Source organism: Rhagoletis pomonella, unplaced genomic scaffold (genome assembly GCF_013731165.1).
Source record: "Rhagoletis pomonella isolate Grant_MI unplaced genomic scaffold, Rhpom_1.0 Rhpom_scaffold_00010, whole genome shotgun sequence".
Classification (NCBI taxonomy): domain Eukaryota; kingdom Metazoa; phylum Arthropoda; class Insecta; order Diptera; family Tephritidae; genus Rhagoletis; species Rhagoletis pomonella.
In genome coordinates this window covers 31965198-31982023 of record NW_023458564.1, presented here as the reverse complement: position 1 = coordinate 31982023, position 16826 = coordinate 31965198, and positions in this window count along the sequence as shown.

Genomic DNA, 16826 nt, shown 5'->3' with positions numbered 1-16826 from the left:
TACGAGCGCGAAACAAACAAATAACTGAAACGATTACTAGGCGGCATCGCGATTTTATAATTCATAAAAGTTGCTGCTGAGCGTTGAGCAGCTGACCAGTTGACTTCTTTCTGTTGCCGAGCTGCGGCTAAAACATTGGCTTCGAGCGCATTGAGTCGGTGTTAAAACTCAGCCCACCGATGAGCGGAGCGATGCATTGGCGCGCTGATACCACGCATTGAATACTCTTAATTCAAGAAGGGTTGGCTTGCCTCAAATGTTTACAGGGTACTTAATAAAAGATTCGATTGCACACAAAACAACTGCCCCTCTACTGTTTCCATTTTTTTTTGACAGTTTCTAGCCAGTTAGAAATTCGAAAAGATATGCGAATTCGGTTTAAGAAGGCATTATTTCAAATTACGTTTCAAGAACGCCCAATCTCAAATCAAAATTTATTGAAAATATGCTGAGATGGGACATTTTGAACCGAATTCTGAGATAGGGCGTTCTGGAAAAGTTTTTTGAAGCAGGGCCTTTTCGAACTGGCTGCCGAGATATGTAGGTCGATCTTCTACTCAGGTGTCGATTTCCTGTTAATATTCTTCTATTTGCTTGAAAACAAGTCAAAAAATGTAAGCTAAGTACTCCACTCTACTTACTAAACTAAATTTATATTTGGCTATTAGTTAAGATTGTCTTTTCAAATGGAACCATTTAGTTTACACATATGTATTAATAAAGATTAATCAATCAATTACATTAAAATTTTTAAATAAAATTTTCGAGGAATTTTTTATGTCAGCCAAATTTTGTTCTGAAACAATGTTCTTGAACGGCAGATACTTGAGAAAACGACCCTTAAAGAATTTTTTGTGAAAAAAATCGAAAGGGCCGGTTGAATGAAATTGGCGTTTTCTCGTAGCTCTTATTAATTGTACTTTCGTTAATCATATTTGTTTTTGTTCTGCGAGCATATTTCCCTTTTTTTATCAATGAGTCCGCAAGCGTAAACCCCGCTTTCGAAGAAGTTTGATACAGTTTCATGAGTATATGTATACATATCTAATGATTCATAGCTGAAGCTTACATTTGTACATACATAAATATATATACGGCGTCAAATAGCTAAGAAGCTAAAGTATAGCAGTCGCTTGTGGGAAATACATACATTGGGGACACTCCAACCGGCTTGCTACGTCATGGCACAAAGACGCGACGAGTTGAATGTTACGAAAGTGAAAAGTGCATACTTATCGTACAGGCTAGGTACCAGTGAGGAAATACTACAAGATAAATAAGTAGTAAAGCCGATTTAGACAAAGAAAAGTGTAGCTGATGTGTGTTAGATAATGCATTGAATTCCCGAAGTGCTCGAGAAATCGGAGCGTTACTTGCATATTTAGTTTTGAAGCTTTCTCCGTAAAAAGGGTAAACATTTCGGAGACTTCTTTGTGGAACATTAAAGCTTATCCGCTCAAGCAAAATTGGGCAGTCAATGATGCCACTAATTATATTATAAGTGAACGATAATGAAAGAACTGTTCTTCTCTTTTCTAAAGTACTTAAATTGATCAGCATTAGCCGCGAGCCATAGGATGGAACAGGAGCCTCAAACTGCAGCGAACGCAGTTCGAATTTCAGAAATACTTTTTAAACGCGTTCAATTCTACCTATCAATAGTTGGTCATATGGTCTCCAAACTATTACCGCCTATTCCAAGTGTGAACGAACATGAGCCGTAAAAATCAGTTTAAATGTATATGGGTCTGAAAACTCGGAAGTGTTACGCCGAATAAAGCCAAGAGCAGAGTAAGATTTCGAAAGGATAAAATTAATATGAGTATTGAAGGATAACTTAGAGTCAAACACGACTCCACGGTCCTTAGTCTCTGTTACTTTTTGAAGCGCACAGTTAGCAATACTGTACTGTGTTGAAATAACATTTTGACGCCTAGAAAATATATAGTGAAAACATTTTGTTATATTCAAAGAAAGACCCGACTTCAAACACCATAAATGCAGTTTATCCAAGTCCCTTTGAAGATTTATTGCATCGGATGAGTCCTTGACAACTGTGAACACTTTCAGATCATCGGCGTAAAGCAAATAATTCGGAAAAGAAAAGCAATTGCTGATATCATTGATAAAATACAACGAGTGGTGCAGGTTTTATAATTTTAAAAAAGGTGGCAACCCTTTTCAAAAATCTCATACCTTGTTGTAAATTTAGATAGATAGATAGAATGTTAGAGGCTGTGCACTGCGACCTTAGGTCTATTGTGCCCTCGGAGCTCATCATAACACATCGTCCAGTCCCAATGCTCTGATGTGTTGTAAATTTAGAGGCCATGCCCTTTAATTCGAAACCTCAGTTTTGAAAATCGAATAATCGGTGCAGATCTGATGCCGTTAACAAAAAATACATATGTATAAATATAGTAAATACATATTTAGATTCTAGATGATCTATCCCTGGTATTTGTTTTCAAGTTTGAAGACGCCACGTTGTTTAGTATATGCTTGGCAGCCGTCAATAGTGAACGTTTTCAGTGAATTTGTGAAAATGGAAAAAATGGTCATCGTTATGGATAGAATACTTGCATTTGAAAGTCCTCAGCCCATCCAATATACAAGTTGAAATAGATTCTACTTTGGGCGGATCTGCCCCTTCATTTACAACACAGTAAAGTATTGGGTAGCAGAGTTTAAACGAGGCCGTACGAGCTGCCAAGACGAGCATCGCAGTGGGCGACCAAATGAGGTGACGACTCCAGAAATGGTGAAGAAAATCCACAAAGCGGTAATGGATGATCGTCGACTGAAAGTGCGCGAGCTAGCAGATATAGTAGGCATTTCAAAAAGTACGGTACATCGCATATTATCTGAAGATTTGGAAATGAGAAAGCTGTGTCCAAAATGGGTTCCGTATTTGCTCACACTCGACCAAAAACAGTGTCGTGAAGAGGTTTCAATTGAGTGTTTAGCGAATTAATGAATTAATATTTGAATTGTTACCTCATGCACCCTATTCGCCACGGACTATTTTCTGTTCCCCAACTTCAAAAATGGTCAAAGATTTTCTGACGACGAAGAAATGATGTCAACAGTTGATGGCTATTTTGAGGAGCAAGACATTTCTTATTATAAAACGGGTATCGAACTTATTGAGCATCGTTGGGAAAAGTTTGTAGAGCTTAAAGGAGATTATGTTGAAAAACAAATATATTTTTTTTTCCAAAATGTTTGTGTTTTCTTTGTTGGGTCGGGTACTTCTGGGACCACCCTCGTATTACAAAAGTATTGCTACTTTTTTAAACATTATTTTGTAATATTGTGGTACATACATACTATAAAAGGATACCAATTAGGCTAAACAGTGAGCAAAGAATAAAAACATTTTTGCATTGGAATATAAGTACAATGTATGATTTTATTTGATTGCCCATGACTGTGTGTTGAAATAACATGAAAAAAAAAAAACATTGTACGACTCTTAGGGCCGGTTGTTCAATGTCTGATTAGCACAAATCGTAGGTAGAAGCTTCGGTTAAATTCAGCGACTGCTTTATCGATCACATGTTATATGCATGATGTCAAAAACGTCGATAATGGTGTTTAACCGGGAAGTAATGATAGATAACCAGTCATTGAACGACCGGCCCTAGAAAACGCTTTCCGCCAGTGCTCGGACTACTGCACCTCTATTCAGGAGTAAATCACTCCAAAAACGAAGTACAAACACAATTTCAAAATTTTGAATAAAAAATGAATCGAAATTTTCACCATGGGTATCCCTTTCAACTTGAAAAAAGCTCCGAAAGTCCCCTCTTTAAACTTTAACTGAGTTGTATGAAATAGCAAATCACTAGAATATTTTAAATTCATGAGGAGACAAAAAAGGGAAGCAATTCAAGAATATGTTGCATATTTAAGTATTTATGAGTACTCTACATAAAGTAGAAGATACAAAAACCTATTAAATCTTTTATATTATTGTATTAATCTATTATATTAAAATTAAATTCTTAAATTATGTTAATCTCATTCTACATTTATTATTAACAACTTAAATTAAAATATACTTATATAAAACAAATAACGAAATTAATAAATTTTTTTATAAGTTTTTACTTAAATTTTTTTTTAGTAAAAAGCTTGGGTTTCCTGCCAAAAAACAGACGGGGGCCAGGTCGTGAGTGAAAAGCGGAGCCAGATTGAAGTCAAGCTGAGTAAATTTATGAGTAAAATTTTTCAAAAACCGGAGTAAACCTACTCCGCCCTACATCCTAAATTTGAGAGTGCATTTGAAACTTATAGTATGCATGTTTTATTACTGAACTAGATTCACAATATTTTACATTCGTAGTTATGACACAATTTTAATTTGCTCACGCCGTTTTACTTGGACTTACTTATTTTTATTAGGACAACGCTTTTTTTTTTGAAAGCTTCGGAGGCGTTTCCTAGTCATAAAGAAGTTCCATTCGTAGGACCCAGATCCAAAAAATAAAGTCTTTGAGCAATTTTTTAGTAATTTTTCGCCACTTTGGATTGTAAGAAAACTTTTTTAGAATCAATCGCAGTTTTTTTTGCTATTTTAAGCTACTTGAAACAGGGACCGAAAATATACGTTGAAATCGTAACTCTTTGATTTTTATAAATAGTCGTTATTTCGGATTTTTATTTGTTTCGATCATTTTTAACCGTTATGTTAAATTAAATCTGAAAAGAACGAGTTTAGTATGATCCTGAAAATAAAAATAAAAAATTTGCGAAAAAAATTAAAAATCATAATATAACGGGTAAACTTTGATAGAAAAATAGAAATCCAATTTTGACGGTTAAATAATGATTTTTTTTTTATAGTGATCATTGCCGTTATGGATCCCGATTGTAAGTCACTTTTGGTTTTTGTTTGCAAGGAAATAGATCGTTTTAATCGTAAAGCGCAAAAGAAAGTAGACCTAAAGTCGTTCTCCGTTCTTCCAATATCACGATAAAGATAAAAATCCTTGTTATATCTCCGAACTAGAGGTACGTAATACCACTCCGAAGGGCCTGGGCTCGATCCATGGTCCGAGCAAAATCTATATAAAAAAAAGGATTCTCTAGCAGCGGTCGCCCCTCGGCAGGCAATGGCAAACTTCCGAGTGTATTTCTGCGATGAAAAAGCTTCTCATAAAATTCATTTGCCGTTCGCAGGCGGCGTAAAACCGCAACAACATCAAGATGCACTACAAAAATCGAAGTAAGCAGTTCGGTCAAGCACTTAGCAAAAGTGTAAGCCCCTAAATGTTGTCAGTAAAATCGTTTTATTCAAAATGTTCGGCTTTACTACATTCACTTTGCGTATTTTCCTCATTCTCCTTGATACTTTAACCGGTTTTTTGTTTTTTCCTTGAAAAAAAAAAAAATCATGTAAATTAAATATGCAATTAAACTCCCATGAATTCTACTCAACAAATATACTTGCTAATTGATTGTTCAAAATGTTCGTCAACAAAATGCCAAATGTTTCGGTACTGACATTATGAACTTCATCATAGGACGCAATTCATAAGTTTGTGTATACATGTAATTATTGTCAATTAAGCTGTTTTTCAACAAATCATTTTCAACATGCACATTTGGCACATTTTTTATGTCTTTAATTCGTTTTATGATCTAGAAATTGTTCATATCGCTCATTTAAACAAACTCGAGAAAACTGCTTTAAAGTCTTGAATTTACATACATATCGACCCCTAATTGCGATTTTATCGTAAGCAACAAATTATCGAAAACAATTTTGTTTGTTGTAAATAGGTTACAAATACTATTTACAACGTCCCACAAAATCACAGACTTTGAATATTTAGCGTTACGGAAAAAAGCAAAATGAATTTTATTGTTAGCTTTGTTTACACTTTTGAGTTCCTACAATTTTATCGTAAGCGACACTGTGTGTACAGAACTTTATTGTAAATAGCAGTTTGAACTGTAGTTTTAACCAAAGTTCCATCGGAACTTGCCACAACTGAATGCTTCAAAATCAGCCTCTTTCCCTCATCAAAATTTGCAGTGCAGTCTGCCATTATGTAATTGCAGCTGCAACCACTAAGTGCAGCGTGGCTCGCCTAGCGGGGTCTTTTATGAAACTCTTGCTTTGCCACGGTGTTATAGGATTTAAAAGCATATCAGAAAGATGAAAAACAGATGCCTAACGGTGCTTTTATTCCCATTGTATGTATACACTGGTATAGAAAAAATTGCATTTGAATTCGAAATTGCCATCTTAACACCAGCTTATGCGGCCATGTGGATTCAAATTTTCGAAATTATCTTATTTTGCCGTTTATCTCCTTCATAATTGCTATAAGATTTCGATTTTATCCTTTTACTTATCATAACCTTTGCGCTTCGGCCTGCTTTTTATAAAATTGCAGTCGTTGATTTGAATGTTTTCATTTAGAAATTTTTTTCTCCAAAAGCAAGGCTTAAAACACACGACGAGTGGAGAAATATAACATCTGTTTTCGAAATTTTGGCACTGAACCTATTCTGGTCAATGATTTAATTATTTATTTTTCTCATTCTTTAAAAAAAAAAAACGTAAAAGATACCAAATAGTACCGTGAATGTGGTCGTTTTACATTAGGGGAATTCGCTCATCTGTGTATTCGTTGTATGTTGTGTAATTGTAACTGCATGAGCGTGTGATTTGTTGTTGCTAGCGGTACATCAAATACGCATTCAACAACCACACGCTCGAGCAGTTACACTTACGCAGGATACAGCGAATACACAGAAGCGCGATTTCGCCTAATGTAAAACGACCACATGCACGGTACCATTTGGTATCTTTTACGTTTTTTTAGACATCAGGGTATGCAAAAAAATAAATTGTCTTATTAGAAAGCTTGCGTTCAATAATGTTGTTGTCCATTTAAATCTAATTACATTTTTACACTGTTTAGGAAGAATTACAAAAAATCTCTGCCATAAAATTTCATAAATATGTATGTATGTACATTATCAGGGTGGTCCAAAAATGCATGTCAAAAAGTAACGTCGGAATTTTTATGCTCTCACCCCCTAGGATTGTTCTATACCGAAAAAAATATAACCCTATTTTTTTTTATTTTGAAATAAAAAAATATTTAGAGGTCGCTCAAAGCACCCAAAGTTTTACATATATTTTATATGGGGAAAAACAACTTTTCGTAGAAATAGTATAGAATTCTTAAAAATCAGTATTTTTCTATGGGACAACTCTGCTTATCTGCAGGAGATTCCCAATAATACTCAGTTGTTTATTTAACCATTTTTTCATAGCAACTATATTTTATAGGTCCGTCATAAACCTACGAAAACCCCAAAAATGCAATGGGGGACAAATAAAAAATCGTTAGTATTAAAAAATGGTTAAATAAACAATTGGGTACTATTATTGGAAGTCTCCTGAAGAGAACAAGAGTTTTCCGATAGAAAAATATTTATTTTCAAGAATTCTATACCATTTCTACAAAAGTTGTTTTTTTTTTTTATATAAAAATACATGGAAAACTTTGAGCGCTTTGAGCGACCTCTAAATATTTTTTATTTCAAAATAAAAAAATAGGGGTATACTTTTTCCGTTATAGAACAATCCTACGGAGTGAGAGCATTACAATTCCGACTTTACTGTTTTTGGATCACCCTAATGTACATAGTAAAATTGAACACATACATACATATCAGGGGTTTTTTCGAAGTCTTTCACATAGCATGGATTGTATGAAATGCAAAAATACTATCCCAAATTTGCAAGAGTACGATTTTTTGTCAGTTCCAGTTTTGCAGAACGACGATACGTGGTTTTGTACTTAAACGACGATATGTACATGTCGCACGTTTAATAATATAGAGGGATAGTTAAAAATTCAAGTTTTTGGAGACTTTATCATACAATTAATAAGCTTGATTAGGAGAATATGTTCAGTCTCGTACACGATTAAACTTTCCAAAAATAGTGAGGAAATGTCTCTCCCCAGCTGACTTTGATTGCGTTTCCCTCCAAAATTGAAACTTTGAAATAAATTCCGTATATTACACTGTAAGTAAAATCTCAAGTTTCGAAATGACGCAAAAAAAAGCAGCCGTAGTATATTATAGATCTGTATACCGCTTTCCAATTCCGATCATTTTGCCAAAATATATTAATTTCAATGAAAAAAATATTTACATTTTAACAAGGGCAAAATTTATTTAATAAAAATACTTTTTTTTTAAATGTGTTCTTTTGCCAAAAAGTTCAGCGGCTAGCGATGAAAATTTATAGATAATAAGCCAGTTTTAATGGTGAAACGAAAATGTGCAATAACTTTTTTTATAAAATGGGAGCAGGAAATAATGTTACTCATATGTACACCATATCGAACATGGCCCTACTCGTACATGGCGTATGAGTAACATTTTCCAGGTTAAAGCTAGAACGTTTTTCATTCGAAATGCAAACTTAAAATGAATATGAATGAGAACATGTCCTAATTTAGAAAAATGGTATACAGATCCGTAATCTACGACCCAAAATTCTCGGCGTTTTTTGTGTCATTTTAGCGTCCCTACAGTGTAGTCAATAACTATGTATACATTTTGAACTTAAAAATGTGTAGATATCTTAATATATGTTTTTACATACATTTTTAAGCATTGAATTTAGTACTGTGGGGTATACAAATGCATATTAGGGTGGTCCAAAGAAAAGTAAAGTCGGATTTTTTAATGTCCTCACCCACTAGGATTATACCACTGCATGTATTTTATAGTATATGGAAAACAAATGCCTGCATTTCGATATAGTTCGGTCTTGCGCAAGAAAGAAATGCACGTTTTTCACTCGTTCCACTTTGATTTCTCATGCTCGAATTTCACATGCCCGCGGGAGTCGGGCGCGCACGCTGGCAAATAAAAATTCATTCCGACCAAACTATATCGAAATGCACGCATTCTTTTCATAGATAAATGCAGAAATGTTTATTACATAAGTTGTTAAAAATTTTCATCCACGAGGCGCAATCAATTTTTCATAAAGAAATGATTTAAAAGCAAAAAAATATAAATATTTTTGTAACGCAAATAATTTCACTGTATAGTTTAATGTTTCTTAAATCTGCACCCAAAAAATTTTTTTATTCGGACACTTACTTTAAAAGAAAAATAAAAATTTCCAAAACACTGCAAAAATTTTCAATTGTGACTAAAAAAAAAACTATTTGGAATTTTGCAACAAAAATTACACATTGTACTGTCTGACTACAAAACTCGGCGCTGCCTGAATATTGTTGAAAAATATTAATGTTGGTAAATTCGGTGTCCACTTGAGGAAGCCTTACCCTATACCCCAACATATTTCTTCTTCAGACCAAATTACAAAAAAAAAAAATACGAATTTCCAATTCACCCAAATAATTAACTCGCAAATCAATCCTAAACGATTTTATTAAATTGTAAAGTTCATTGGGGTTAAAATCGAAAATAAAAGGTAAACTCAACTTTTTATTTAAGAATTGTATTTAATAAGTTTTATTAAGAAAAAATTTAGAGTGAAAATTGTATGTATGCACGTATATTATAAATATTTATGTTGGTGCTTCATACATTTCTTGATGAATATCTCCAAAAAATCTCTTAATTTTTAAATATTAAACATTTAATTGAGTTAATTGTGTTAATTGAATAACACTTGGGCATTTGGTTAACTGCATACAGTATCTGAACACATATGTACATATGTAAGAATACATACATACATGCCCTGCCGGAAATGGAACGACTTAAAAAGCAATTTAAAAAGTACTTTTTTATGAACTACAAGTGGTTGGATTTCTTTCCTTTTTCATATAAGCACGGATAATGGCTCCGTGCGCAGTAGTGCATGTAAGTGGTAAGTAAAAGCTCCTGACTGCCATTCACCTGGGAGTGGCCAGAAGTTATTCTTATGCGTAAAGCTTCACGTGCACTGGGTTTGGGACCAGCCACGTAAAGACCCCGCCCAATAAAAAAGAACAAAAGCCTACGATGAGACCCCCTCCTTTGATACGGCAAACGTATGAAGGACTATAATTTAAGGATATGAAGCGGGTTGATGTCCTCGAGAAGACAAAGGCTGACATCACCGCCATCCAAGAAATGCGATGGACAGGGCAAGGCAAGGTAATCGTGAAGCCTTCTGACGTCTACTACAGTTGCCACGTAAAGGATCGCAAATTCGGTGTTGGATTCGTGGTAGGAGAGAGACCCTGGTGGACGAACTAGTCAATTTTAAGAAAAAAAAACCATAACCAAAACCAGACACTTTGAATAACTCAGTGAGAGGGGAGACCAGTATTTGCATGTATGTATTTATAAAAAAAAAAAATATTTATTGGTTCAAAAATGGTGGGTAGGCACTGTGGCCAATGGCAAAGTTCGTTTGCCACCTCTGCATGGTTTTAAGTCATGCAGAGTCCGCAATATGCTCCGGAAGCAGTGTCCGGAGGATGTATCAGACTAGGCCGAGCATACTTTGAACTGCCATCAAATTATAACTTAAGAAAGTTTTATTACATGGCAGTTGAGAAGTGCATGTACATAAATTTCATTAATTTAATGAAGGAAATTTTTGCACATGCAGCAGTACATGGCATGCATTTAGGCGCCTGGTGTTAGCAGTCGCGTCTAAACACACTTTATCGGCAAGTGCTGTACTCTTACCGGTTCAAAGATGCCCTTAAATACTAAGTAGTAATTAGGGTCAAAACGACTCAGAAACACTATGGGTGTATGGAAAAACTATGTTGCCTTCTAGAAAATAAAACAAAATAAAAAACCATTTTTTTTGCAAAGCTTTTACGAATAGACAACGCCGCAGCTTATTTAAAATTGCCTAACTCTGTAATTAAAGCACTTTTTCATAAAAATTGGTCAATTTTGACCCAAACATTGCAGAAGGGTTAAGTAAGAATAATTGGCGCATTTTCATAAAGATGGTAGAGATTAATTTAAGAAAAGAACCAATTTTAAGGATGGGATTCAAATTTATTTACCTTTCAAATCAAATAGTACCGTCAATATGTGTCAATCACACATTTTATAGCAATTAAAGCAATTTTTCCACAAATTTATTATTACAACTCTTTTTAGAGAAATATTTTTTGATTCATTAATAGCATTATTAGCTATAATTGATGACCGTTTTTATAGATTTTTCAAGTGAAAGAAAGATTGAAATAAAGAATCGATTAGAATCGAATAATTCGAATCTCGCCGTCGATTATCCGATTCCAAGAATCGTAAAGATTAAATAAGAATTTCCATCCTTACTAGCCACATTTCCCGCTCATTAAGTATCGCCGCCGAAGAAATAATCGGATTTAAGTGAGCTCGAAAGAAGACTGGTACAATGAGGAGTGTTAAGAAGGTGTAGAGGAAAAAGATGCCGCCTACAGGGAGTTGATGAGGGAAGCGAGACATATTTGCCGCAATAAGAAGAGAGAGTCCGAAATACGTGAGTGCGAAGAGCTCGAAATGCTGGCCGACAGGAAAAACGCCTGAAATTTTTATCAGAGAGTTAGGCGATTTACGGTAGGTTTCAAGACCAGTGCGAACTCCTGTAAGAACAACCATGTCGACCCATAGACCGATGTCCAGAACGCAATTAAATTATGAAGGGAATACTTTTTTGAACGGCAGCATCACTGAAAGTAGTGGAGAAGACGAACTCCAGCCCCCAGTCGATGACGATGGAGTCGATATCCTACCGGCTGACTATGACGAGGTACGAAAAGCGACTATGCGGCTGAAAACCAACATACGTACCTGCTGGAGCTGACGGCCTGCCAGCTGAGCTATTAAAGTGCGGCGGCGAGGAGTTGATAAGGTGCATACAGCAACTCTTACGTAAAATATGGTCGGATTAACGCATGCCCGACGACTGGAATTCAAGTGTGCTCTGCCCAATTCACAAGAAAGGCGATCCCGCCATTCGCTCCAACTACCGCGGAACCAGTCTTCTAAGCATAGATTACAAGGTCTTATCGAGTGTGTTATCGAACTGATTGTACCTTATTAGTGTGGCTTTAGTGTGGCTTTACACCTGGCAAATCCACAGTAGATCAGGTATTCACAATAAGCCAAAGCTGGAATAAGCCGCAAGAAAAGGATTTAACTCATCATCTATTTGTCGACTTCAAACACACTTTCGACAGGATGAAAAGAAGTTGTCTTTATGCAACGATGTCTCTCCGAGCCGCTTCCACGGGGTTTCAGACAGGGCGACACCCTTTCTGTGATTTCTCTAATCTAATGAGCTTTACAACGAGCAATAATAAAAACGATGGTGTTAGTAGGTCTGCCAACTAACCACAAAAAGGGCTTAATTGGAGTCAGGTAATTAAGAACCAAAATTTGATTCTTGTCTATTTACCTTTTTATTTGACTATTTATTGTATTAATTGATTTTTGAGCTCGAGTCCGCACATTGGTCCGACTAAGTATATGGAGGCAGATGCAAAAGTTATGGTGACAGTGGATAAAATGAACCTGTTGAGCTTACATGGCAAAGTAAAAGTCATAATACAAAATATCACAGAGGGTGGAAGGCAGAAAACAAAAAACATTTAATGAATGGGCCCATATTTTTTGCGAGTTGTAGACTTCATAGTGAACCAATCTTGCCCATATTTTATATTTAGAGTTGTATAATAACTCTTTCTACAAATTTCATCGAAATCGGAAAAAAATTTAATGTTTCCGCTCACAAGGGTGGATGGCGTGTTAATAAGCCCATCTTTATGATATTTCATAATTCTTTATTCCCAAGAAAAATTAGATCACATATCAAGTTTCAGTGAATTCTTAATTTTGTTTAAAATTTTATTAACCTTCAAAGCTATTGAAAAATTTCGAGTGGCGACATATGTAGTTATACAACAAAAAAAAAGATCTTTTTAGGTTTAAAATATTGATGAAAATTTGTTGAATTATTTCAAGTTTTGTATAAAGTTTGAAAATCGGATTTTAATGGATTTTGTCATAAAAGCTCTTCATCTAAACGGGTTAATGTCTGGTAACCACGTAAACCTCGTGAACTTACTTAATTTTGTATGGAGAGAGAGAGTTTATTTAGGAGGTTTATGCGGTTACGAGGCATTTAAGTGTTTAGATGAATACCCATATAGAATATGCTAATTATTTTTTTTCTATAAAAAGTGAATGAATATTACACCGTGCGACATTGAATTTTACACAAACGAAAATCAATGTACCTACTCGCAAAAATTGGGGCCAAATATAGTAGATATAACTGCATTTTTGGTTTTTCTCTCTGATTTCAGGATTTTTCAAGTCTTTGAAACTTTAAACATATGAACAATGTTAAATAAAAGAGAATTGAAAAAGGCTCAATGTTTTTGTGCATAAGGACGAAAGGGTATTTTCAACACCTGTCCTTTTAAAATTTTATTCTTGAATATTCTTGAAAATTTCAAACATTTGTTTTTGAAAAAATTTACACGACCACATATTCGAATTTTGTCATTTTGATTTTACGAAGTTAAAAAAAAACAAAAATAATTAAAAGGTAATTTTAATCCCTAGTGTCGTGAGTATGTATATTGACTTTTTCGTGTGTTTTGAAATTTTTCGGGTTTTGTCGCACGGTGTTTTATAAACAATAGAAAAACTGAGGTTCAAAGGGGGGGGGGGGGCTATTCAACTGGTCTGCACTGTAGTAGTATAATGTGTAGCTCCCAAACAACTGATTAAAAATGCTAAGGCGAATTTTCCGATATTCATGAAAGGTATGAAGTCGTGGGCATAGCCGAAGATAGCACTGTCTTTACGTATTATAAATTGCATTTGTCACTGCATACATACATATGTATATCGTCACCTGAAATGCAAAAAGACGTAACAACATCGTAAATGAAATGGAAAAAGTCGTGACCAATATTTTTTTTTTTTTATAAAATTATGTGGGGAGTTGTAATTCGATGAAATCAATATAAATCCAAAAGTGAATTTACATTTTTTTATTAGTTATGACTTTTTGCAATTCAACGATGATGTTTGTTACGTTTTTTTTTGCATTTCAGGTGACGAAATGTACATAACATGTATTATACCTTTTGCCAAAAGAAGTATTTATTATATGTATATAAGATAAAAAATAACGTAATTTATATGCTTGTCTCTTACGTATTAAATATGCATATGTACTTACGTATATTTCCACATAATCTATTTCTTACCGGTGATGCTCCACACCATGCACAGGTATCCCATTGAAAATTATGTCAAAAAGCTGCAATTAACTGTAAGAGTCGACTTAATTTTGACTATAACTGCGGCCTTTGTTTCCCATATCCCTGTCTAAGGATGGGAAAATACTGACTACGTGTTAATAAGTTTGTTAAGGGGCCCGAGCTTCTCTTCCATAGATGTACTGTGTAAAAATATCCGCTCTTTTCGGTGGATACAGTTTTCGATTTTTTATGGATACTTTAAAGGCTACGGCAGTGGCAACACTGCCCATAACTAATTTGTACATGTACAACTGTAAAGTATTCGAAAGTACAACGAAAACTCCATCTATTTCTTACAAATTCATACCGGCTCTTAATATTTCATGTGATTTTATCTTCTACTATTTAAGTAAGCAACAATACAATTCTTTAGATTTCTTTCATTTGAATATAATGCAGCAATCTTTTATTTTTAATATCTCTCGCAGATTTTTTAATAAAAAAAAAATTCATTAGGAATCTCTATTCTGTTTCATTTAATTATATAATTTGAATTAATGTTAGGCCAAACGAAATTAGGTTATTGGGAAATGCTTGTAAATAATGACAATTGCAAAAATAAGAACAAATATATTTTACAATTATGGATGATATTTATGATAATAGTAGTTAATCATAGGCCTTAACTATATTCATACATACAACGATAAGTTTAAGCAACCATCTCGATTTATCCTTGTTCTTTTTTACAATAAATTACTACCTCACGTTTTATGTTCAATTCGCCAATTTTAGTTTAAAACTATGTTTGCTATCATATAATATAATTCTTTTTTCTCGTTTATAATGCAAGAATTTTCAAGATGTTTAGGTTAGAGTTCCCCATTTATTTTATTTGCATATACATCATATATGTGTATGTAATAATTTTTATTTATATACATAAATAGTTTTCATGTTTAGCGGCATGGAAAATATTTCAATAATCGTTCTCTTAGTTTTTGTAACTGCAAATAGATAAAGTAATTAATTGCAAATTGTTGTTTCAATTTCATAAATAAGTTTGTTACTTTAGTTTATACATACTTCTTGTGATATACCCAAAAGTACATATTTTAATTATTTTCAACTACTTTTACTTAATACTACGATTTCTCTATCCGGGAGTATTGAGTCAATTGAAAATACATACATATGCATGTACATAAATGAAATTGAATACTTATCTACGTAGATGTGTATGTATGTATATGCATATTTGCATTTATTTATTGCGTATATTTGTATGTAAGTAAGTATGTATGTATAATAAGTAAGTATATTGAAGTGGACGTTTGTGTATGTATGCATTATAAACCTAAATAAGAACGGGTTATTTTTCAACTTTCCCGTACTACCCAAGGCAAAGCTCGTTTAAGCACTATCGGAATTAATTCTTGAAATTATATAGTATCCGCACAGAGATTAACACAATGCAACGATTAATTACTTTTAAAACAGAAAAAGGACCAATCGCAAGAATTGCCTGTAGCTCAAATGGTTTTATCCTAACTAATTAACTTAATTTTATTTAAATGCTATGAAATAATTTTATATAATATAAATAAGTTCTAAACCGATACTGATATTGCATTTACTATAACCGTAAAATATAATTTTTGATTTTTGTTTTGCAAAACTCTATTTAATGCTATGTTTTTATAGGCGATGATCTTGCATGTACATTAGAGTGGTCCAAAAGCAAGTCGGAATTTAATGCCGCCATCCCCTAGGAATGTTCTGAACGGAAAAAAATATACAGTCAAGTCAATAAAGTTTGGGTACAACAAATTTTATGTAATACGTGTAACTATTTCTTAAATATTTTATTTTTCGCTAGTTTTATATAAAAATATGGTTAATATGGTCTACAACAACTCCAAAAAATCAGAGTTCCAAACCTTGTGCAAAATTAACGTAAATTCTGCAAATTTTCATTCAAATATTGCTCTTTTTATTTACACTCTTTATAAAAAAGTTGATTATGCAGTTTTTAGCCTATTTAATTTTAGCATAATAAAGTGCAAGTCTGAGGAAGCTAAGACTTATCATTGATTTTTGGCATTTTTTTTTGTTGAAGGTGTCGCTCATTTTTTCCATATAAAAAATTATCGAACAATATTTTGTATGGAGAAAATGAGAGACACCTTCAACAGAAAACTTTGGGCTAAAAAACTGCGTACCCAACTTTTCTTTAATGCGTATAAAAAAATAAAATAATTTTGCACAAGGTTTGGAACTCTGATTTTTGGGGTTTTTGTTGTAGTATTAACCATATTAAATGAAATATTTAAAAAATAGTTGCCCGTAAATTCAATTCGTACCTAAACTTCATTAACAGACTGTAACCCTATTTTTTACTTTGAAATTAATAAATATTTAGGGAGTGCTCACAACGCTCAAAGTTTTCCATGTATTTTATATGGGGAAAAAACAACTCTTCGTAGAAATGGTATAAAATTCTTGAAAATCAATATTTTTCGATCGGAAAACTGTGGTGCTCTTCAGTATTAATAACCAATTGTTTATTTAAACATTTTTTAATATTAAAGATTTTTTATT